The sequence below is a fragment of the Heptranchias perlo genome, unplaced genomic scaffold, assembly GCF_035084215.1.
Source record: "Heptranchias perlo isolate sHepPer1 unplaced genomic scaffold, sHepPer1.hap1 HAP1_SCAFFOLD_1705, whole genome shotgun sequence".
Classification (NCBI taxonomy): domain Eukaryota; kingdom Metazoa; phylum Chordata; class Chondrichthyes; order Hexanchiformes; family Hexanchidae; genus Heptranchias; species Heptranchias perlo.
Genome location: NW_027138975.1, coordinates 1 through 24,329, shown reverse-complemented (window position 1 = coordinate 24,329; position 24,329 = coordinate 1). Strand labels below are relative to the sequence as shown.

General features: G+C 52.5%; 1 pseudogene; it reads right to left on the bottom strand.

Moving 5' to 3' along the window:
* On the bottom strand, positions 1-24,324 carry LOC137309584 (G protein-coupled receptor kinase 6-like; annotated as a pseudogene).
* Between the last annotated feature and the right edge of the window lie 5 nt (positions 24,325-24,329).

Sequence of the window (24,329 nt, the reverse complement as noted above, 5' to 3'; positions counted from 1 at the left end):
TGAACACGGCCCCTCGTCCTGCCCTGAGGGTGAGCTGGAGTTTAATTACCTCATTCTGCCAGGGGATGGAGACAGACCCCGTGGCGAACCTGCTGTGGAAGAGATTATCGGCGGGCTCCAGATTCACCCCTTTCACCGTGGAGAACTGCTCAATGTCCAGCACGTCCTTACAGTAGATCGCCTGTGGCTGGAGAACAAACAGTGAATGTTGGTGAGACACAGGACACCCCAGGGTGGGGGGCGAGCAACTCCGGGCAGGGGAAAGGGGGCAAAGAGACACGGGGCGGGGAAAGGGGGGGAGGGGAAAGGGGGGGAGGGGAAAGGGGGGGGAGGGGAAAGGGGGGGGAGGGGAGGGGAAGAGACACGGGGTGGGGAAAGGGGGGGAGGGGAAGAGACATGTGGCGGGGAAAAGGGGGGAGGGGAGGGGAAGAGACATGTGGCGGGGAAAAGGGGGGGAGGGGAGGGGAAGAGACACGTGGCGGGGAAAGGGGGGGAGGGGAGGGGAGGGGAAGAGACACGGGGCGGGGAAAGGGGGGGAGGGGAGGGGAGGGGAAGAGACACGGGGCGGGGAAAGGGGGGGAGGGGAGGGGAGGGGAGGGGAGGGGAAGAGACACGGGGCGGGGAAAGGGGGGGAGGGGAGGGGAGGGGAGGGAAGAGACACGGGGCGGGGAAAGGGGGGTAGGGGAAGAGACACGTGGCGGGGAAAGGGGGGGAGGGGAGAGGAAGAGACACGGGGCGGGGAAAGGGGGGGGGCGGGGAGAGACAAGGGGCGGGGAAAGGGGGGGAGGGGAGGGGAAGAGACACAGGGCGGGGAAAGGGGGGGAGGGGAGGGGAAGAGACACAGGGCGGGGAAAGGGGGGGGCGGGGAGAGACAAGGGGCGGGGAAAGGGGGGGAGGGGAGGGGAAGAGACACGGGGCAGGGAAAGGAGGGGAGGGGAGGGGAAGAGACACGGGGCGGGGAAAGGAAGAGACACGGGGCGGGGAAAGGGGGGGGTGGAGGGCGCAAAGAGCAACACCAGGGAGGGGGACGGCCCAGAGTGATCGAATGGCAGGGTTATACAAACTTAAGAGTAATAGACCAGAGTACATGCTCAGATAAACATAATAGCCGGAGTGATACCAGCCCAGAGTCGTACAAGGGTAGAGTAATACCAGCCCAGAGTCGTACAAGGGTAGAGTAATACCAGCCCAGAGTCGTACAAGGGTAGAGTAATACCAGCCCAGAGTCGTACAAGGGTAGAGTAATACCAGCCCAGAGTCGTACAAGGGTAGAGTAATACCAGCCTAGAGTCGTACAAGGGTAGAGTAATACCAGCCCAGAGTCGTACAAGGGTAGAGTAATACCAGCCCAGAGTCGTACAAGGGTAGAGTAATACCAGCCCAGAGTCATACAAGGGTAGAGTAATACCAGCCCAGAGTAGTACAAGGGTAGAGTAATACCAGCCCAGAGTCGTACAAGGGTAGAGTAATGCCAGCCCACAATAGTACAAGGGTAGAGTAATACCAGCCCAGAGTCGTACAAGGGTAGAGTAATACCAGCCTAGAGTCGTACAAGGGTAGAGTAATACCAGCCCAGAGTCGTACAATGGTAGAGTAATAAAAGCCCAGAGTCGTACAAGGGTAGAGTAATACCAGCCCAGAATCGTACAAGGGTAGAGTAACAACAGCCCAGAGTCGGACAAGGGTAGAGTAATACCAGACCACAATAGTACAAGGGTCGAGTAATACCAGCCCAGAGTAGTACAAGCGTAGAGTAATACCAGCCCACAATAGTACAAGGGTAGAGTAATACCAGCCCACAATAGTACAAGGGTAGAGTAATACCAGCCCAGAGTCGTACAAGGGTAGAGTAATACCAGCCCACAATAGTACAAGGGTAGAGTAATACCAGCCCACAATAGTACAAGGGTAGAGTAATACCAGCCCAGAGTCGTACAAGGGTAGAGTAATACCAGTCCAGAGTAGTACAAGGGTAGAGTAATTCCAGTCCAGAGTAGTACAAGGGTAGAGTAATACCAGCCCAGAGTAGTACAAGGGTACAGTAATACCAGCCCAGAGTCGTACAAGGGTAGAGTAATACCAGCCCACAATAGTACAAGGGTAGAGTAATGCCAGCCCAGAGTAGCACAAGGGTGGAGTAATACCAGTCCAGAGTCGTACAAGGGTAGAATAATACCAGTCCAGAGTCGTACAAGGGTAGAATAATACCAGCCCAGAGTAGCACAAGGGTAGAGTAATACCAGCCCAGAGTTGTACAAGGGTAGAGTAATACCAGCCCAGAGTAGTACAAGGGTAGAGTAATACCAGCCCACAATAGTACAAGGGTAGAGTAATACCAGCCCAGAGTCGTACAAGGGTAGAGTAATACCAGCACAGAGTAGTACAAGGGTAGAGTAATACCAGCCCACAATAGTACAAGGGTAGAGTAATGCCAGCCCAGAGTAGCACAAGGGTGGAGTAATACCAGTCCAGAGTAGTACAAGGGTAGAATAATACCAGCCCAGAGTAGCACAAAGGTAGAATAATACCAGCCCAGAGTCGTACAAGGGTAGAGTAATGCCAGCCCAGAGTAGTACAAGGGTAGAGTAATACCAGCCCAGAGTTGTACAAGGGTAGAGTAATACCAGCCCAGATTAGTGTAAGGTTAGAGTAATACCAGCCCAGAATAGTGCAAGGGTAGAGTAATACCAGCCCAGAGTCGTACAAGGGTAGAGTAATGCCAGCCCAGAGTAGTACAAGGGTAGAGTAATACCAGCCCAGAGTCGTACAAGGGTAGAGTAATACCAGCCCAGAGTCGTACAAGGGTAGAGTAATACCAGCCCAGAGTCGTACAAGGGTAGAATAATACCAGCCCAGAGTAGCACAAGGGTAGAGTAATACCAGCCCAGAGTTGTACAAGGGTAGAGTAATACCAGCCCAGAGTCGTACAAGGGTAGAGTAATACCAGCCCAGAGTAGTACAAGGGTAGAGTAATACCAGCCCACAATAGTACAAGGGTACAGTAATACCAGCCCAGAGTCGTACAAGGGTAGAGTAATACCAGCCCAGAGTAGTACAAGGGTAGAGTAATACCAGCCCTCAATAGTACAAGGGTAGAGTAATGCCAGCCCAGAGTAGCACAAGGGTGGAGTAATACCAGTCCAGAGTCGTACAAGGGTAGAATAATACCAGCCCAGAGTAGCACAAAGGTAGAATAATACCAGCCCAGAGTCGTACAAGGGTAGAGTAATGCCAGCCCAGAGTAGTACAAGGGTAGAGTAATACCAGCCCAGAGTTGTACAAGGGTAGAGTAATACCAGCCCAGATTAGTGTAAGGTTAGAGTAATACCAGCCCAGAATAGTGCAAGGGTAGAGTAATACCAGCCCAGAGTCGTACAAGGGTAGAGTAATACCAGCCCAGAGTCGTACAAGGGTAGAGTAATGCCAGCCCAGAGTAGTACAAGGGTAGAGTAATACCAGCCCAGAGTTGTACAAGGGTAGAGTAATACCAGCCCAGAGTCGTACAAGGGTAGAGTAATACCAGCCCAGAGTCGCACAAGGGTAGAGTAATACCAGCCCAGAATCGTACAAGGGTAGAGTAATACCAGCCCAGAGTTGTACAAGGGTAGAGTAATACCAGCCCAGAGTCGTACAAGGGTAGAGTAATACCAGCCCAGAGTAGCACAAGGGTAGAGTAATACCAGCCCAGAGTCGTACAAGGGTAGAGTAATACCAGCCCACAATAGTACAAGGGTAGAGTAATACCAGCCCAGAATAGTGCAAGGGTAGAGTAATACCAGCCCAGAGTCGTACAAGGGCAGAGTAATACCAGCCCAGAGTCGTACAAGGGTAGAGTAATACCAGCCCAGAGTCGTACAAGGGTAGAGTAATACCAGCCCAGAGTCGTACAAGGGTAGAGTAATACCAGCCCAGAGTCGTACAAGGGTAGAGTAATACCAGCCCAGAGTCGTACAAGGGTAGAGTAATACCAGCCCAGAGTCGTACGAGGGTAGAGTAATACCAGCCCAGAGTAGTACAAGGGTAGAGTAATACCAGCCCAGAGTCGTACAAGGGTAGAGTAATACCAGCCCAGAGTAGTGTAAGGTTGGAGTAATACCAGCCCAGAGTAGTACAAGGGTAGAGTAATACCAGCCCAGAGTCGTACAAGGGTAGAGTAATACCAGTCCAGAGTAGTACAAGGGTAGAGTAATTCCAGTCCAGAGTAGTACACGGGTCGAGTAATACCAGCCCAGAGTCGTACAAGGGTAGAGTAATACCAGCCCAGAGTCGTACAAGGGTAGAGTAATACCAGCCCAGAGTCGTACAAGGGTAGAGTAATGCCAGCCCAGAGTAGTACAAGGGTAGAGTAATACCAGCCCACAATAGTACAAGGGTAGAGTAATACCAGCCCAGAATAGTGCAAGGGTAGAGTAATACCAGCCCAGAGTCGTACAAGGGCAGAGTAATACCAGCCCAGAGTCGTACAAGGGTAGAGTAATACCAGCCCAGAGTCGTACAAGGGTAGAGTAATACCAGCCCAGAGTCGTACAAGGGTAGAGTAATACCAGCCCAGAGTCGTACAAGGGTAGAGTAATACCAGCCCAGAGTCGTACGAGGGTAGAGTAATACCAGCCCAGAGTAGTACAAGGGTAGAGTAATACCAGCCCAGAGTCGTACAAGGGTAGAGTAATACCAGTCCAGAGTAGTACAAGGGTAGAGTAATTCCAGTCCAGAGTAGTACACGGGTCAAGTAATACCAGCCCAGAGTCGTACAAGGGTAGAGTAATACCAGCCCAGAGTAGTGTAAGGTTGGAGTAATACCAGCCCAGAGTAGTACAAGGGTAGAGTAATACCAGCCCAGAGTCGTACAAGGGTAGAGTAATACCAGCCCAGAGTCGTACGAGGGTAGAGTAATACCAGCCCAGAGTAGTACAAGGGTAGAGTAATACCAGCCCAGAGTCGTACAAGGGTAGAGTAATACCAGCCCAGAGTCGTACGAGGGTAGAGTAATACCAGCCCAGAGTAGTACAAGGGTAGAGTAATACCAGCCCAGAGTCGTACAAGGGTAGAGTAATACCAGTCCAGAGTAGTACAAGGGTAGAGTAATTCCAGTCCAGAGTAGTACACGGGTCAAGTAATACCAGCCCAGAGTCGTACAAGGGTAGAGTAATACCAGCCCAGAGTAGTGTAAGGTTGGAGTAATACCAGCCCAGAGTAGTACAAGGGTAGAGTAATACCAGCCCAGAGTCGTACAAGGGTAGAGTAATACCAGCCCAGAGTCGTACGAGGGTAGAGTAATACCAGCCCAGAGTAGTACAAGGGTAGAGTAATACCAGCCCAGAGTCGTACAAGGGTAGAGTAATACCAGCCCAGAGTAGTGTAAGGTTGGAGTAATACCAGCCCAGAGTAGTACAAGGGTAGAGTAATACCAGCCCAGAGTCGTACAAGGGTAGAGTAATACCAGTCCAGAGTAGTACAAGGGTAGAGTAATTCCAGTCCAGAGTAGTACACGGGTCGAGTAATACCAGCCCAGAGTCGTACAAGGGTAGAGTAATACCAGCCCAGAGTCGTGTAAGGTTGGAGTAATACCAGCCCAGAGTAGTACAAGGGTAGAGTAATACCAGCCCAGAGTAGTACAAGGGTAGAGTAATACCAGTCCAGAGTAGTACAAGGGTAGAGTAATTCCAGTCCAGAGTAGTACACGGGTCGAGTAATACCAGCCCAGAGTCGTACAAGGGTAGAGTAATACCAGCCCAGAGTAGTGTAAGGTTGGAGTAATACCAGCCCAGAGTAGTACAAGGGTAGAGTAATACCAGCCCAGAGTAGTACAAGGGTAGAGTAATACCAGCCCAGAGTAGTACAAGGGTAGAGTAATACCAGCCCAGAGTAGTACAAGGGCAGAGTAATACCAGCCCAGAGTAGTACAAGGGTAGAGTAATACCAGCCCAGAGTAGTAGAAGGGTAGAGTAATACCAGCCCAGAGTAGTACAAGGGCAGTCTCGTTAAGAATATAAACATAAGAAATAGGAGCAGGAGTCGGCCATTTGGTCCCTCGCCCCTGTTCCGCCATTTAATCAGATCAAGGCTGATCTTCGACCTCAACTCCACTTTCCTGCCCGATCCCCATTCCTCTGGAGTCCAGAAATCTGTCTATCTCAGTCGTGAATATATTCAACAACTCAGCATCCACAGCCCTCTGGGGCAGAGAATTCCAAAGGTTCACAACCCTAAGTTCTATTAAATGAGCTAAGGCTGACTCTTGGAATGGAATCGTGCCTGGTCACTCCAGCATGCAGTGATGGCCCCAATCTCTGATACCAGTTCTCCACACTGGAAACCAAACCAGCTCAGAGTTACATCGAAACTGAAGCACAGAAACAGGCCATTCGACCCAACAGGTCCATGCTGGTGTTTATGCTCCACACGAGCCTCCTCCTTCCCTACGTCATCTCACCCTATCAGCATATCCTTCTATCCCTTTCTCCCTCATGTGTTTATCCAGCTTCCCCTTAAATGTATCTGTGCTATTCACCTCAACTACTCCTTGTAGTTGCGAATTCCACATTCTAACCACTCCCTGGGTGAAGAAGTTTCTCCTGAATTCCCTATTGGATTTGTTAGTGACTGTCTTATATTTATGGCCTCTAGTTCTGGTCTCCCCACAAGTGGAAACATTTTCTCTTTCGCAAACTCTATCAAAATCTTAAAGACCTCGATCAGGTCACCCCTCAGTCTTTACTTTTCTACAGAAAAGAGCCCCAGCCTGTTCAATCTTTCCTGATAAATATATTCTCTCAGTTCTGGCATCATGCTTGTGAATCTTTTTTTCACCTTCTCCAATGCCTCAATATCCTTTTTATAATATGGAGACCAGAACTGTGCACAGTGCTCCAAGTGTGGTCTAACCAAGGTTCTATACAAGTTTAGCATAACTTCCCTGCTTTTCAATCTATCCCTCTAGAAATGAACCCCAGTGGTTTGTTTGCTTTTTTTTTTATGGCCTTATTAACCTACGTCGCTACTTTTAGTGATTTGTGTAACTGTATCCCCCAGATCCCTCTGCTCCTCTATCCCGATTAGACTCTTATTATCCAAGGATTATGTGGCCTCCTCATTCTTCCTACCAAAATGTACCACCTTACATTTATCGAAATTGAAATCCATTTGCCAATTACACACCCATTCTGCAAGTTTATTAATGTCTTCCTGTATTTTGTCGCAGTCCTCCTCAGTATTAACTATACCCCCCAATTTGGTGTCATCTGCAAATATTGAAATTGTTCTTCCGATTCCGGAGTCCAAATCGTTGATGTAAATTGTGAACAACAGTAGTCCCAGCACCAATCCCTGTGGAACACCATTTCCCATCTTTTGCCAGTCTGAATAGCTACCCTTAACCCCTACTCTCCATTTTCTGTTTTGTAGCCAGCTTGCTATCTATTCTGCTACTTGTCCCCTGACTCCACATGCTCTGATCTCAGTCATGAGTCTACTATGTGGTACCTTATCGAAGGCCTTTTGAAAATCCAAATATATTACATCTACTACAGTGCCCTTGTCTACTCTTTGTTACTTCTTGAGGCTGAATCAGACCGTTCCACTACCTCGGTGTCCTATTTGACCCTGAGATGAGCTTCCGACCACATAATCCTCTCCATCACCAAGATCGCCTACTTCCACCTCCGTAACATCGCCCGTCTCCGCCCCGCCTCAGCTCATCTGCTGCAGAAACCCTCATCCATGCCTTTGTTACCTCCAGACTGGACCATTCCAATGGTCTCCTGGCCGGCCTCCCGTCTTCCACCCTCCGTAAACTTCAGCTCGTCCAAAACTCTCTCGCACCAAGTGTCATTAAGAACATAAACATAAGAAATAGGAGCAGGATTAGGCCATTCGGCCCCTCGAACCTGCTCCATCATTTAATCAGATTATGGCTGACCTTCGACCTCAACTCCACTTTCCCACCCGATTTCGTTAGATTCCAAAAATCAATCAATCTCAATCTTGAGTACACTGAGCCTCCACAGCCCTCTGGGGTAGAGAATTCCAAAGATTCACAACTCCGAGTGAAGAAATTTCTCCTCATCTCAGTCTTAATTGGCAGACCCCTTATCCTGAGACTGTGTCCCTAGTTCTAAACTCTCCAGCCAGGGGAAATAATCTCTCAGCATTTACCCTGTCAAACCCCCTCATAATCTTACATGTTTCAATGAGATAACCTCTCATTCTTCTAAACTCCAGAGAGTATAGGCCCATTCTACACAATCTCTCCTCATAGGACAACCCTCTCATCCCAGGAATTAATCTAGTGAACCTTTGTTGCACCGCCTCTAAGGCAAGTATATCCTTCCCTGGGTAAGGAGACCAAAACTGTACACAGTACTCCAGGTGAGGTCTCACCAAAGCCCTGTACAATTGTAGTAAGACTTCCTCACTCTTGTACTCCAACCCCCTGCAATAAAGACCAACATACCATTTGCCTTCCTAATTGCTTGCTGTACCTGCAGGTTAACTTCCTGTGTTTCTTGTACCAGGACACCCAAATCCCTCTGAACACCAACATTTAATAGTTTCAAACCATTTAAAAATATTTTGTTTTTCTATTCTTCCTACCCCAAAGTGAATAACCTCACATTTCCCCACATTACACTCCATCTGCCACCTTCTCGCCCACTCCCTTAACCAGTCCCTTTGCAGACTCTTTGTGTCCTCCTCACAGCTTATTTCCCACCTCGTTTTGTATGTCAGCAAACTTGGATACATTACACTCGGTCCCTTCATCTAAGTCATTAATATAGATTGTAAATAGCTGAGGCCCAAGCACTGATCCTTGCAACACCCGACTAGTTACAACCTGCCAACCTGAGAATGACCCATTTATCCCTACTCTCTGTTTTCTGTCCGTTAACCAATCCTCTCTCCATGCTAATATATTACCCCCAACCCCACGAGCCCTTATCTTGTGTAACAACCTTTTATGTGGCACCTTATCGAATGCCTTTTGATAATCCAAATAAACTACTCTTCTTGGCAACGTTATAGGCCTCTTCTTTTAATCTAACACTATCCTTAACTTCTCTAGTTAGCCACGGATGGATCACTTTTCCCGCGGAGTTCTCCCATCACCCCTGTGCTTGCTGACCTACATTGGCTCATGGTCCAGCAACGACTCGGTTTTAAAATTCTCATCCTTGTTTTCAAATCCCTCCATGGCCTCACCCCCTCCCTATCTCTGTAACCTCCTCCAGCCCTACAACTCTCTGAGATCTCTGCACTCCTCCAATTCTTGCCTCTTGTGCATCCCTGATTTTAATCATTCCACCATTGGTGGCCGTGCCTTCAGCTGCCTCGGCCCAAAGCTCTGGAATTCCCTCCCTAAACCTCTCCCCCTCTCTCCGCCTTTAAGATGCTCCTTAAAACCTACCTCCTTTGACCAACCTTTTGGTCGCCTGTCCTGATATCTCCTTATGTGGCTCGGTGTCAAATTTTGTCTGATTTACACTCCTGTGATGCGCTTGGGACGTTTTACTATGTTAAAGGTGCTATATAAATGCAGGTTATTGTTGTTGCCAAGTATGCCCTTCCCTTCTCAAATCCGTGCTGACTATCCTTTATTATATTTTCGGTTTCTAGATGTTTTTCTATTACATCTTTGAGTAAAGATTCCATTATCTTTCCTACCACCGACGTTAAGCTAACTGGTCTATAGTTCCTTGCACTGGATCTAGCTCCCACATTAACTGTCCGTCAGTCCTCTGACACTATTCCCTTTTCCAATGAATTTTTATATATAGACCATAAGAGATAGGAGCAGGAGTAGGCCATTCGGCCCCTCGAGCCTGCTCCGCCATTTAATGAGATCATGGCTGATCTGATTTTTACCTCAACTCCACTTTCCCGCCTTTTCCCCATATCCTTTGACTCCCTTGCTGATCAAAAGTTTGTCTAACTCAGCCTTGAATATATTCAATGACTCGGCCTCCACAGCTTTTTGGGGTAAAGAATTCCAAAGATTCACGACCCTCAGAGAAGAAATTCCTCCTCATTTCCATCTTAAACAGGCAACCCCTTATTCTAAGACTATGCCCCCTAGTTTTAGATTCCCCCATGAGGGGTAACATCCTCTCAGCATCTACCCTATCGAGTCCCCTCAGAATCTTGTATGTTTCAATAAGATCTCCTCTCATTCTTCTAAACTCCAATGAGTATAGACCCATATATGTAATATGCCTCTGCTATATCTTCCTGAACTTCTTTTAATATCTGTGGATGCAATCCATCCATCCTCTCTAAATTTGATTAATTATCAATTATCTCCCCCCTTTCGATCTTAAATGTCTTTATATTATTTTCAATCTCTTCCTCTAATCTCCTGCCCACCTCGATCGTCTCCCTGGTAAATTCCGAGGCAAAGTAACGATTCAATATTTCTGCCATTTCGCTGTCATTACTGTGAGTTTATCGTGTGTATCTCTTAGTGGCCCAATCCTCATCCCCCTGATTATTTTTTTGCTGTTTATGTATCTGTAAAATAGTTTCTATTTCTTTTTATATTCCTTGATAATTTAAGTTTGTAATTCCTCTTTGCTTTCCTCATTGTATTTTTGACTTTTTTCTTGATCTTTTCATTTTCCCTTTTGTCACCCTCTCCTTTATTGTCCATGTACTTCGAGTAATCCTTTCTCTTCAGTTTCAATTTTACCCTTATCTCTTTATTCATCCATGGTGTTTCATTATTGGACAGTTTGTCCTTGTTTTTTAGAGGAATATATTTCTCCTGAACTCTATCACCGTTTTCAATATTTCCCACTGCTCTTCTATCTCTTTGTCAATGTTTTTTTCCCAGTTTACCTTCCCAAGTTCCATTCTCATCCCCTCAAAATAAGATTTTTTTCCCAATCTATTACTTTGGTCTTTGTCTTGTGTCTTTCTCAATCATTATTTTAAACCTTATTATGTTATGATCGCTATTGCCTCGATGTTCCCCTACGCTTACCTCTCTTATCAGCTATGGTTCATTTCCCATTACTGGATCGAATAGTGATTCCCCTCTTGTTGGGCATCTCATCTACTGGGGAATGCACGGCATGGGACTAATTTGGGATTGCTCCAGCAAAGAGATGGCACAGACAGTGGGCTGAATGGCGTCTTCATTTGCTCAAAGTTTCTTTGGGTCTACGGTAAAGAGCACTGTGGGATGAACTGGTGACAGAGGTTGAGAACATGTGGTTCAGCCCGAGAGAGTGGGAGAGGGGAATGGAAGTAGGAATAGGGAAGGAGTTTGTGGCTGAGGCTTTGGTCATCCCAGAGTTCAGCCGGAGGAAATTAAGACTCATTCCGAGACCCAAAGAAGTTTCCAGAACATGAAGAGGCCATTCAATTGTGCGATCAATCCATGACGGGCCAAATGGCCTCCTTCTGTGCCCGAAATATTTCTATGTTTCTATCCCAAACTAATCCCACTGCCCCACTCTCTCCCCATAGCCCTGTATCAATCCCAAACTAATCCCACTGCCCCACTCTCTCCCCATAGCCCTGTATCAATCCCAAACTAATCCCACTGCCTCACTCCCTCCCCATAGCCCTGTATCAATCCCAAACTAATCCCACTGCCCCACACTCTCCCCATAGCCCTGTATCAATCCCAAACTAATCCCACTGCTCCACTCTCTCCCCATAACCCTGTATCAATCCCAAACTAATCCCGCTGACCCACTCTCTCCCCATAGCCCTGTATCAATCCCACACTAATCCCACTGCCCCACACTCTCCCCATAGCCCTGTATCAATCCCAAACTAATCCCACTGCCCCACACTCTCCCCATAGCCCTGTATCAATCCCAAACTAATCCCACTGCCCCACTCTCTCCCCATAGCCCCGCATCAATCCCAAACTAATCCCACCGCCCCACTCTCTCCCCATTGCCCTGTATCAATCCCAAACTAATCCCACTGCCCCACTCTCTCCCCATAGCCCTGTATCAATCCCAAACTAATCCCACTGCCCCACTCTCTCCCCATAGCCCTGTATCAATCCCAAACTAATCCCACTGCCCCACTCTCTCCCCATAGTCCTGTATCAATCCCAAACTAATCCCACTGCCCCACTCTCTCCCCATAGCCCTGTATCAATCCCAAACTAATCCCACTGCCCCACTCTCTCCCCATAGCCCTGTATCAATCCCAAACTAATCCCACTGCCCCACTCTCTCCCCATAGTCCTGTATCAATCCCAAACTAATCCCACTGACCCACTCTCTCCCCATAGCCCTGTATCAATCCCAAACTAATCCCACTGCCCCACTCTCTCCCCATAGCCCTGTATCAATCCCACACTAATCCCACTCTCTCCCCATAGCCCTGTATCAATCCCAGTCTAATCCCACTGCCCCACTCTCTCCCCATAGCCCTGTATCAATCCCAGTCTAATCCCACTGCCCCACTCTCTCCCCATAGCCCTGTATCAATCCCAAACTAATCCCACTGCCCCACTCTCTCCCCATAGCCCTGTATCAATCCCAAACTAATCCCACTGCCCCACTCTCTCCCCATAGCCCTGTATCAATCCCAGTCTAATCCCACTGCCCCACTCTCTCCCCATAGCCCTGTATCAATCCCAAACTAATCCCACAGCTCCACTCTCTCCCCATAGCCCTGTATCAATCCCAAACTAATCCCACTGCCCCGCTCTCTCCCCATAGCCCTGTATCAATCCCAAACTAATCCCACTGCCCCACTCTCTCCCCATTGCCCTGTATCAATCCCAAACTAATCCCACTGCCCCACTCTCTCCCCATAGCCCTGTATCAATCCCAAACTAATCCCACTGCCCCACTCTCTCCCCATAGCCCTGTATCAATCCCAGTCTAATCCCACTGCCCCACCCTCTCCCCATAGCCCTGTATCAATCCCAAACTAATCCCACAGCTCCACTCTCTCCCCATAGCCCTGTATCAATCCCAGTGTAATCCCACTGCCCCACTCTCTCCCCATAGCCCTGTATCAATCCCAAACTACTCCCACTGCCCCACTCTCTCCCCATAGCCCTGTATCAATCCCAAACTAATCCCACTGCCCCACTCTCTCCCCATAGCCCTGTATCAATCCCACACTAATCCCACTGCCCCACACTCTCCCCATAGCCCTGTATCAATACCAAACTAATCCCACTGCTCCACTCTCCCCATAGCCCTGTTTCAATCCCAAACTAATCCCACTGCCCCACTCTCTCCCCATAGCCCTGTATCAATCCCAAACTAATCCCACTGCCCCACTCTCTCCCCATAGCCCTGTATCAATCCCAGTCTAATCCCACTGCCCCACTCTCTCCCCATAGCCCTGTATCAATCCCAAACTAATCCCACTGCTCCACTCTCTCCCCATAGCCCTGTATCAATCCCAAACTAATCCCACTGCCCCACTCTCTCCCCATAGCCCTGTATCAATCCCAAACTAATCCCACTGCCCCACTCTCTCCCCATAGCCCTGTATCAATCCCACACTAATCCCACTGCCCCACTCTCTCCCCATAGCCCTGTATCAATCCCAAACTAATCCCACTGCCTCACTCCCTCCCCATAGCCCTGTATCAATCCCAAACTAATCCCACTGCCCCACACTCTCCCCATAGCCCTGTATCAATCCCAAACTAATCCCACTGCTCCACTCTCTCCCCATAACCCTGTATCAATCCCAAACTAATCCCGCTGACCCACTCTCTCCCCATAGCCCTGTATCAATCCCACACTAATCCCACTGCCCCACTCTCTCCCCATAGCCCTGTATCAATCCCAAACTAATCCCACTGCCCCACTCCCTCCCCATAGCCCTGTATCAATCCCAAACTAATCCCACTGCCACACTCTCTCCCCATTGCCCTGTATCAATCCCAAACTAATCCCACTGCCCCACTCTCTCCCCATAGCCCTGTATCAATCCCAAACTAATCCCACTGCCCCACTCTCTCCCCATAGCCCTGTATCAATCCCAAACTAATCCCACTGCCCCACTCTCTCCCCATAGTCCTGTATCAATCCCAAACTAATCCCACTGCCCCACTCTCTCCCCATAGCCCTGTATCAATCCCAAACTAATCCCACTGCCCCACTCTCTCCCCATAGCCCTGCATCAATCCCAAACTAATCCCACTGCCCCACTCTCTCCCCATAGCCCTGTATCAATCCCAAACTAATCCCACTGACCCACTCTCCCCCCATAGCCCTGTATCAATCCCAAACTAATCCCACTGCCCCGCTCTCTCCCCATAGCCCTGTATCAATCCCACACTAATCCCACTCTCTCCCCATAGCCCTGTATCAATCCCAGTCTAATCCCACTGCCCCACTCTCTCCCCATAGCCCTGTATCAATCCCAAACTAATCCCACAGCTCCACTCTCTCCCCATAGCCCTGTATCAATCCCAAACTAATCCCACTGCCCCACTCTCTCCCCATTGCCCTGTATCAATCCCAATCTAATCCCACTGCCCCACTCTCTCCCCATAGCCCTGTATCAATCCCAAACTAATCCCACTGCCCCACTCTCTCCCCATAGCCCTGTATCAATCCCAAACTAATCCCACTGCCCCACTCTCTCCCCATAGCCCTGTATCAATCCCAGTCTAATCCCACTGCCCCAGTCTCTCCCCATAGCCCTGTATCAATCCCACACTAATCCCACAGCTCCACTCTCTCCCCATAGCCCTGTATCAATCCCAAACTAATCCCACTGCCCCGCTCTCTCCCCATAGCCCTGTATCAATCCCAAACTAATCCCACTGCCCCACTCTCTCCCCATTGCCCTGTATCAATCCCAAACTAATCCCACAGCTCCACTCTCTCCCCATAGCCCTGTATCAATCCCAAACTAATCCCACTGCCCCGCTCTCTCCCCATAGCCCTGTATCAATCCCAAACTAATCCCACTGCCCCACTCTCTCCCCATTGCCCTGTATCAATCCCAAACTAATCCCACTGCCCCACTCTCTCCCCATAGCCCTGTATCAATCCCAAACTAATCCCACTGCCCCACTCTCTCCCCATAGCCCTGTATCAATCCCAGTCTAATCCCACTGCCCCACTCTCTCCCCATAGCCCTGTATCAATCCCAAACTAATCCCACAGCTCCACTCTCTCCCCATAGCCCTGTATCAATCCCAGTCTAATCCCACTGCCCCACTCTCTCCCCATAGCCCTGTATCAATCCCAAACTAATCCCACTGCCCCACTCTCTCCCCATAGCCCTGTATCAATCCCAAACTAATCCCACTGCCCCACTCTCTCCCCATAGCCCTGTATCAATCCCACACTAATCCCACTGCCCCACTCTCTCCCCATAGCCCTGTATCAATCCCAAACTAATCCCACTGCCCCACTCTCTCCCCATAGCCCTGTATCAATCCCAAACTAATCCCACTGCCCCACTCTCTCTCCATAGTCCTGTATCAATCCCCAAACTAATCTCACTGCCCCCACTCTCTCCCCATAGTCCTGTGTCAATCCCCAAACTAATCCCACTGCCCCACTCTCTCCCCATAGCCCTGTATCAATCCCAAACTAATCCCACTGCCCCACTCTCTCCCCATAGCCCTGTGTCAATCCCCAAACTAATCCCACTGCCCCGCTCTCTCCCCATAGCCCTGTATCAATCCCAAACTAATCCCACTGCCCCACTCTCTCCCCATAGCCCTGTATCAATCCCAAACTAATCCCGCTGACCCACTCTCTCCCCATAGCCCTGTATCAATCCCAGTCTAATCTCACTGCCCCCACTCTCTCCCCATAGTCCTGTGTCAATCCCCAAACTAATCCCACTGCCCCACTCTCTCCCCATAACCCTGTATCAATCCCCAAACTAATCCCACTGCCCCACTCTCTCCCCATAGTCCTGTATCAATCCCCAAACTAATCCCACTGCCCCACTCTCTCCCCATAGCCCTGTATCAATCCCAAACTAATCCCACTGCCCCACTCTCTCCCCATAGCCCTGTATCTTTTTTTTTATTCGTTCATGGGATGTGGGCATTTATTGCCCATCCCTAATTGCCCTTGAGAAGGTGGTGGTGAGCCGCCTTCTTGAACCGCTGCAGTCCGTGTGGTGGGGTAGTGAGTTAGGTAGGGAGTTCCAGGATTTTGACCCAGCGACGATAAAGGAACGGCGATATATTTCCAAGTCGGGATGGTGTGTGACTTGGAGGGGAACGTGCAGGTGGTGTTGTTCCCATGTGCCTGCTGCTCTTGTCCTTCCAGGTGGTAGAGGTCGCGGGTTTGGGAGGTGCTGTCGAAGAAGCCTTGGCGAGTTGCTGCAGTGCATCCTGTGGATGGTACACACTGCAGCATTTCTGACACATCCCCATTTCTGACCTTATGATGGAGGGAAGATCATTGATGAAGCAGCTGAAGATGGTTGGGCCAAGGACACTGCCCTGAGGAACTCCTGCAGCAATGTCCTGGGGCTGAGATGATTGGCCTCTGACAACCACTACCATCTTCCTTTGTGCTCGGTATGACTCCAGCCACTGGAGAGTTTTCCCCCTGATTCCCATTGACTTCAATTTTACTCAGGCTCCTTGGTGCCACACTCGGTCAAATGCTGCCTTGATGTCAAGGGCAGTCAATCTCACCTCACCTCTGGAATTCAGCTTTTTTGTCCATGTTTGGACCAAGGCTGTAATGAGGTCTGGAGCCGAGTGGTCCTGGCGGTACCCAAACTGAGCATCAGTGAGCAGGTTATTGGTGAGTAAGTGCCGCTTGATAGCACTGTTGACGACACCTTCCATCACTTTGCTGATGATTGAGAGTAGGCTGATGGGGCGGTAATTGGCCAGATTGGATTTGTCCTGCTTTTTGTGGACAGGACATATCTGGGCAATTTTCCACATTGTCGGGTAGATGCCAGTGTTGTAGCTGTACTGGAACAGCTTGGCTAGAGGCGCAGCTAGTTCTGTAGCACAAGTCTTCAGCACTACAGCTGGGATGTTGTCGGGGCCCATAGCCTTTGCTGTATCCAGTGCACTCAGCCGTTTCTTGATATCATGTGGAGTGAATCGAATTGGCTGAAGACTGGCTTCCGTGATGGTGGGGATATCGGGAGGCGGCCGAGATGGATCATCCACTCGGCACTTCTGGCTGAAGATGGTTGCAAACGCTTCTGCCTTGTCTTTTGCACTCACGTGCTGGACTCCGCCATCATTGAGGATGGGGATGTTTGCAGAGCCTCCTCCTCCTGTTAGTTGTGTAATTGTCCACCACCATTCACGACTGGATGTGGCAGGACTGCAGAGCTTTGATCTGATCCGTTGGTTGTGGAATCGCTTAGCTCATTCTATAGCATGTTGCTTCCGCTGTTTAGCATGCATGTATTCCTGAGTTGTAGCTTCACCAGGTTGGTACCTCATTTTTCGGTACGCCTGGTGCTGCTCCTGGCGTGCTCTTCTACACTCCTCATTGAACCAGGGTTGATCCCCTGGCTTGTTGATAATGGTAGAATGAGGAATATGCCAGGCCATGAGGTTACAGATTGTGCTGGAATACAATTCTGCTGCTGCTAATGGCCCACAGCGCCTCATGGATGCCCAGTTTTGAGCTGCTCGATCTGTTCTGAATCTATCCCATTTAGCACGGTGGTAGTGCCACACAACACGTTGGATGGTGTCCTCAGTGCGATGACGGCACTTCATCTCCATGAGGACTGTGCGGTGGTCACTCCTACCAATACTGTCATGGACAGATGCATTTGCGACAGGTAGATTGGTGAGGACGCGGTCAAGTAAGTTTTTCCCTCGTGTTGGTTCGCTCACCACCTGCCGCAGGCCCAGCTATATCCTTCAGGACTCGGCCAGCTCGGTCAGTAGTGGTGCTACCGAGCCACTCTTGGTGATGGACATTGAAGTCCCCCACCCAGAGAACATTCTGTGCCCTTGCTCCCCTCAGTGCTTCCTCCAAGTGATGTTCAACATGGAGGAGGACTGATTCATCAGCTGAGGGAGGACGGTAGGTGGTAATCAGCAGGAAGTTTCCTTGCCCATGTTTGACCTGATGCCATGAGATTTCATGCAGTCCAGAGTCAATGTTGAGGACTCCCAGGGCCACTCCCTGCTGACTGTATATCACTGTACTGCCACCTCTGGTGGGTCTGTCCCGTCGGTGGGACAGGACATACTCAGGGATGGTGATGGAAGAGTCTGGGACGTTGGCTGAAAGATATGATTCTGTGAGTGTGGCTATGTCAGGCTGTTGCTTGACTAGTCTGTGGGACAGCTCTCCCAATTTTGGCACAAGTCCCCAGATGTTAGTAAGGAGGACCTTGCAGGGTCGACTGGGCTTGGTGTTTTGCCGTTGTCGGGTCCGGTGCCTAGTGGTCCGTCCGGTTTTATTCTTATTTTGACTTTTCGTAGCGAGATTTTACAACTGAGTGGCTTGCTCGGCCATTTCAGAGGGCGATTAAGAATCAACCACATTGCTGTGGGTCTGGAGTCACATTTCGGCCAGACCGGGTAAGGACGGCAGGTTTCCTTCCCTAAAGGACATTAGTGAACCAGATGGGTTTTTACGACAATCCGGTAGTTTCATGGCCACCATTTCTGATACTAGTATTTTAATTCCAGATTTTTATTTAATTAATTGAATTTAATTAATTGAATTTAAATTCCCCAGCTGCCGTGGCGGGATTTGAACTCATGACTCTGGATTTTAGTCCAGGCCTCTGGATTACTAGCCCAGTAACATAACCACTATGCTACCGTACCCATGCATGTATTCCTGAGTTGTCGCTTCACCAGGTTGGTACCTCATTTTTAGGTACGCCTGGTGCTGCTCCTGGCGTGCTCTTCTACACTCCTCATTGAACCAGGGTTGATCCCCTGGCTTGTTGGTAATGGTAGAATGAGGAATATGTCGGGCCATGAGGTTACAGATTGTGCTGGAATACAATTCTGCTGCTGCTGATGGCCCACAGCACCTCATGGATGCCCAGTTTTGAGCTGCTCGATCTGTTCTGAATCTATCCCATTTAGCACGGTGGTAGTGCCACACAACACGTTGGATGGTGTCCTCAGTGCGAAGACGGGACTTCGTCTCCACGAGGACTGTGCGGTTGTCACTCCTACCAATACTGTCATGGACAGATGCATTTGCGACAGGTAGATTGGTGAGGACGAGGTCAAGTAAGTTTTTCCCTCGTGTTGGTTCGCTCACCACCTGCCGCAGGCCCAGCTATGTCCTTCAGGACTCGGCCAGCTCGGTCAGTTGTGGTGCTACCGAGCCACTCTTGGTGATGGACATTGAAGTCCCCCCACCCAGAGTACATTCTGTGCCCTTGCTACCCTCAGTGCTTCCTCCAAGTGGTGCTCAACATGGAGGAGGACTGATTCATCAGCTGAGGGAGGGCGGTAGGTGGTAATCAGCAGGAGGTTTCCTTGCCCATGTTTGACCTGATGCCATGAGATTTCATGGGGTCCAGAGTCAATGTTGAGAACTCCCAGGGCCACTCCCTCCTGACTGTATATCACTGTATCGCCACCTCTGGTGGGTCTGTCCTGCCGGTGGGACAGGACATACCCAGGGATGGTGATGGAAGAGTCTGGGACGTTGGCTGAAAGATATGATTCTGTGAGTATGGCTGTGTCAGGCTGTTGCTTGACTAGTCTGTGGGACAGCTCTCCCAATTTTGGCACAAGTCCCCAGATGTTAGTGAGGAGAACCTTGCAGGGTCGACTGGGCTTGGTGTTTTGCCGTTGTCGTTTCCGGTGCCTAGTGGTCCGTCTGGTTTTATTCTGATCAATCCCAAACTAATCCCACTGCCCAATTCTCATTCCTCATCTTCCTCTGTTTGAAATAATTTTACCTTAATCAATCAAAAGTCTTTGCCTCAGCCGCTGCCTGTTCCAAGGGCCTTTTGTGTAAAGACATTTTTCCTGATCTCTCTCCTCATTCCTCAGTGACCATGATAAAGCTCCTCATCCAAAGTCCTCCCCCCTCCCCCACTCCCCTCCCCCCACTCCACTCCCCCCTCCCCTCCCCTCCCCCCTCCCCTCCCCTCCCTCCCCCCACTCCACTCCACTCTCCCCCCCACTCCACTCCACCCACCCCTCCCCCCACTCCCCACCCCCTCCCTCCCCCCCACCCCCCCTCCCCTCCCCCACTCCACTCCACCCTCCCCACCCCCCACCCCCCCACCCCCCACTCCACCCTCCCCCACTCCACCCTCCCCCACTCCACTCCACCCTCCCCTCCCCCCACTCCACCCTCCCCTCCCCCCCACTCCACCCTCCCCCCCCCCCACTCCACCCTCCCCTCCCCCCACTCCACCCTCCCCACCCCCCACTCCACCCTCCCCTCCCCCCACTCCACCCTCCCCTCCCCCCACTCCACCCTCCCCTCCCCCCCACTCCACCCCTCCCCTCCCCCCACTCCACCCTCCCCTCCCCCCACTCCACCCTCCCCTCCCCCCCACTCCACCCTCCCCTCCCCCCACTCCACCCTCCCCTCCCCCCACTCCACCCTCCCCTCCCCCCACTCCACCCTCCCCCACCCCCCACTCCACCCTACCCTCCCCCCACTCCACCCTACCCTCCCCCCACTCCACCCCACCCTCCCCCCACTCCACCCCACCCTCCCCCCACTCCACCCCACCCTCCCCCCACTCCACCCCACCCTCCCCCCACTCACCCCACCCTCCCCCCACTCCACCCCACCCTCCCCCCCACTCCACCACCCCACCCTCCCCCCACTCCACTCCACCCTCCCCCCACTCCACTCCACCCTCCCCCCACTCCACTCCACCCTCCCCCCACTCCACTCCACCCTCCCCCCACTCCACTCCACCCCTCCCCCCACTCCACTCCACCCTCCCCCCACTCCCACTCCACCCTCCCCCCACTCCACTCCACCCTCCCCCCCACTCCACTCCACCCTCCCCCCACTCCACTCCACCCTCCCCCCACTCCACTCCACCCTCCCCCACTCCACTCCACCCTCCCCCCACTCCACTCCACCCTCCCCCCACTCCACTCCACCCTCCCCCCACTCCACTCCACCCTCCCCCCACTCCACTCCACCCTCCCCCCACTCCACTCCACCCTCCCCCCACTCCACTCCACCCTCCCCCCACTCCACTCCACCCTCCCCTCCCCCCACTCCACCCTCCCCTCCCCCCACTCCACTCCACCCTCCCCTCCCCCCACTCCACTCCACCCTCCCCTCCCCCCACTCCACTCCACTCCACTCTCCCCTCCCCCCACTCCACCCTCCCCTCCCCCCACTCCACTCCACTCCACCCTCCCCCCACTCCACTCCACTCCACCCTCCCCCCACTCCACTCCACTCCACCCTCCCCCCACTCCACTCCACTCCACCCTCCCCCCACTCCACTCCACTCCACCCTCCCCCCACTCCACTCCACTCCACCCTCCCCCCACTCCACTCCACTCCACCCTCCCCCCACTCCACTCCACCCTCCCCTCCCCCCACTCCACTCCACCCTCCCCTCCCCCCACTCCACTCCACCCTCCCCTCCCCCCCACTCCACCCTCCCCTCCCCCCACTCCACCCTCCCCTCCCCCCACTCAACCCTCCCCTCCCCTCCACTCCACTCCACTCCCCCCTCCCCTCCCCCCACTCCACTCCACTCCACCGTCCCCTCCCTACCCCCATTCCCCCTCCACCCATCCCCCCACTCCCCCCCTCCCACCTACCTCCTTGGCCTGGGGCCTCACTCACTGCCCCGTGCCCAGTTTCCCTTCAGAGTGTGTCCAGCGGCCTCTACACTCACATCAGGTATGAACGATGGCTCCATCATCCCCGCTTCCAGCCGTTTGAAGTTAATGTTTCGAAAGAGGGGGTGTTCCTTCACCTCACAGGCGCCCCTCCACAGCAGCCCACTCGTTCCTCCGGATTCTTTTTCAGTAACTGTGGAAACAGCGAGCGCCATGAGTTAAGGGCTTCACACAAACATTTCAAGACAACACCCCACGGACACAATCAACGTTCCACTGGCTCCCGGGAAACACGATCAACAGAAAGCCAGCGCTCCTCCTCGTCCCGGTCACCGCAGTGAGCAATGGCGACACGCCGGGGGCAGCAAACACCAGCCTGTAAACTCTTCGTCTTTGAACTTCACAGGGACATGAGAGAGGTGGGAATGGTGGTTCGTTGTCTGTAATGTTGAAGCTGGTTGTATTGAGACATAAACAGCTGTCTGTAAAGGCCCCCCTGGAAGGAGACCCCTGTCGAAAGGAATACGGCCCAGTGTGAGGAACAGCAACACGTGCACTGGAGGGTTAGAATGTCTTTGATGGTTCTGTAACTGACCTCATCCTAAGGATTTGATTGACAGATCAATCAGGATGTGGAAATCATTGACAGGGGACATGAAAGGAACAAGAGGTAATACTAAAACATAACAGGATTGGGAAAAACGATAAACAGTCGGAGTGGGAAGAGAGAGCTCAGAATCTGATGGGGCCTGACCAGCCGACCATTTCACTGTTAACCACAGCACTGACTAGTTCTTAACCTGGAGAATCCACTTGTTAAATGCGTGTTTAATTATTGTCAATAATAGTTATCATATACAACGCGAACCCCCGACTCCCCGCCCGCTCCCGACCCCCGGCCCGGGGCCGACCCCCGACCCCCCGCCCGCTCCCGACCCCGGCCCGGGGCCGACCCCCGACCCCCCGCCCGCGGCCGACCCCCCGCCTGTAACTTTAGCGAAGGTCACCGTTCCTCGATTACGTTTCCGCTGTGTCCGAGACTCACCATGGTGCAGAGGGAGCGAGCCTGGGCCGAGAATTTCTGCGAGTAGGGTTCGTGCCCCTCACGGACCAGCTGCTCCACCTCCTCCCGTTTGATCTTCTTCTTCCGCTGTTGAAATGGAGACTGTCCCTCAATCATCTCATACAGGAGGCAGCCCAGACCCCACCAATCAGGGCTGAATGTGTAATATTCGTTCTTCACAACTTCAGGAGCTGAAAGGGTTAAAAAAACACGGCAGTGGCGGGGCGGCAGCAATGACCCACCGGCCACCATCAGGCCATCCATTTCCCTCTCTCTCTCTCTCTCTCTACCACAGGAGGAGGCCGTTCGGCCCATTGTGCCTGTGCCTGCTCTGAAAGAGCTTCTGTTGAGTCCCACTCTCCTGCTCTCTCCCCGTAGCCCCACAAATATTCATCCAATCCCCTTTTGAAACTTACTATTGAATCTACATCCACCACCCTTTCAGGCAGCGCACTCCGGATCAGAACAACCGATCCACTTCCCTTCCTCCCCCCGACACCCCCCTCCCCCCCCGACACCCCCCTCCCCCCCCGACACCCCCCCTCTCCCCCCCCCGACACCCCCCCCTCCCGACACCCCCCCCTCTCCCCCCCGACACCCCCCCTCTCCCCCCCGACACCCCCCTCCACCCCCCCCGACACCCCCCTCTCCCCGACAACCCCCCCCTCTCCCCAACACCCCCCCCCCTCCCCCCCCGACACCTCCCTCTCCCCGACACCCCCCTCCAACCCCCCCCCCCCCTCCCCCCCCCCGACACCCCCCCCCCCCCTCCCCACCCCCCCCTCCCCCCAACACCCCCCGAGACCCCCCTCTCCCCCCGACACCCCCCTCTCCCCCGACACCCCCCTCCCTCTCCCCCGACACCCCCCCTCTCCCCCGACACCCCCCTCTCCCCCGACACCCCCCTCTCCCCCGACACCCCCCTCTCTCTCCCCCGACACCCCCCTCCCTCTCCCCCGACACCCCCCTCCCTCTCCCCCGACACCCCCCTCCCTCTCCCCCGACACCCCCCTCCCTCTCCCCCGACACCCCCCTCCCTCTCCCCCGACACCCCCCTCCCTCTCCCCCGACACCCCCCCCCTCCCCCCGACAACCCCTCCCTCTCCCCCGACACCCCCCTCCCTCTCCCCCGACACCCCCCTCCCTCTCCCCCCGACACCCCCCTCTCCCTCTCCCCACCTTGGAATGGGACCATGGTGAATGTGACCCTTGTGTTTGAGACTCCAGGTTTGCTGTGCGGAATGCCGGGGGAGGCGGGGATATATCTGCGGTGACGATCCCTGTGCTGCCGTGTTCACTGTTTCCTGGAATGTTCCTCTGAAACTTCAAATGACCTTTTCCCCTCAACCCTTGGCTCCAGTTTGTGAACACCAGTAACTGTTTGTAACGATCGGAGCGATTCCCAATCCCAGCCCGTCGGAATCCGCACTCCCTCTCCCGCCTCCTCATGGGGCTGGGACAGTCACTGTGCATCGTACTCACCCATGTACCCCACCGTACCCACTCTGCCCTTGACAGGCTGCCCCTCTGGGACGTACACCGCCAGTCCCAGGTCAGAGATCCGGATGTGACCTA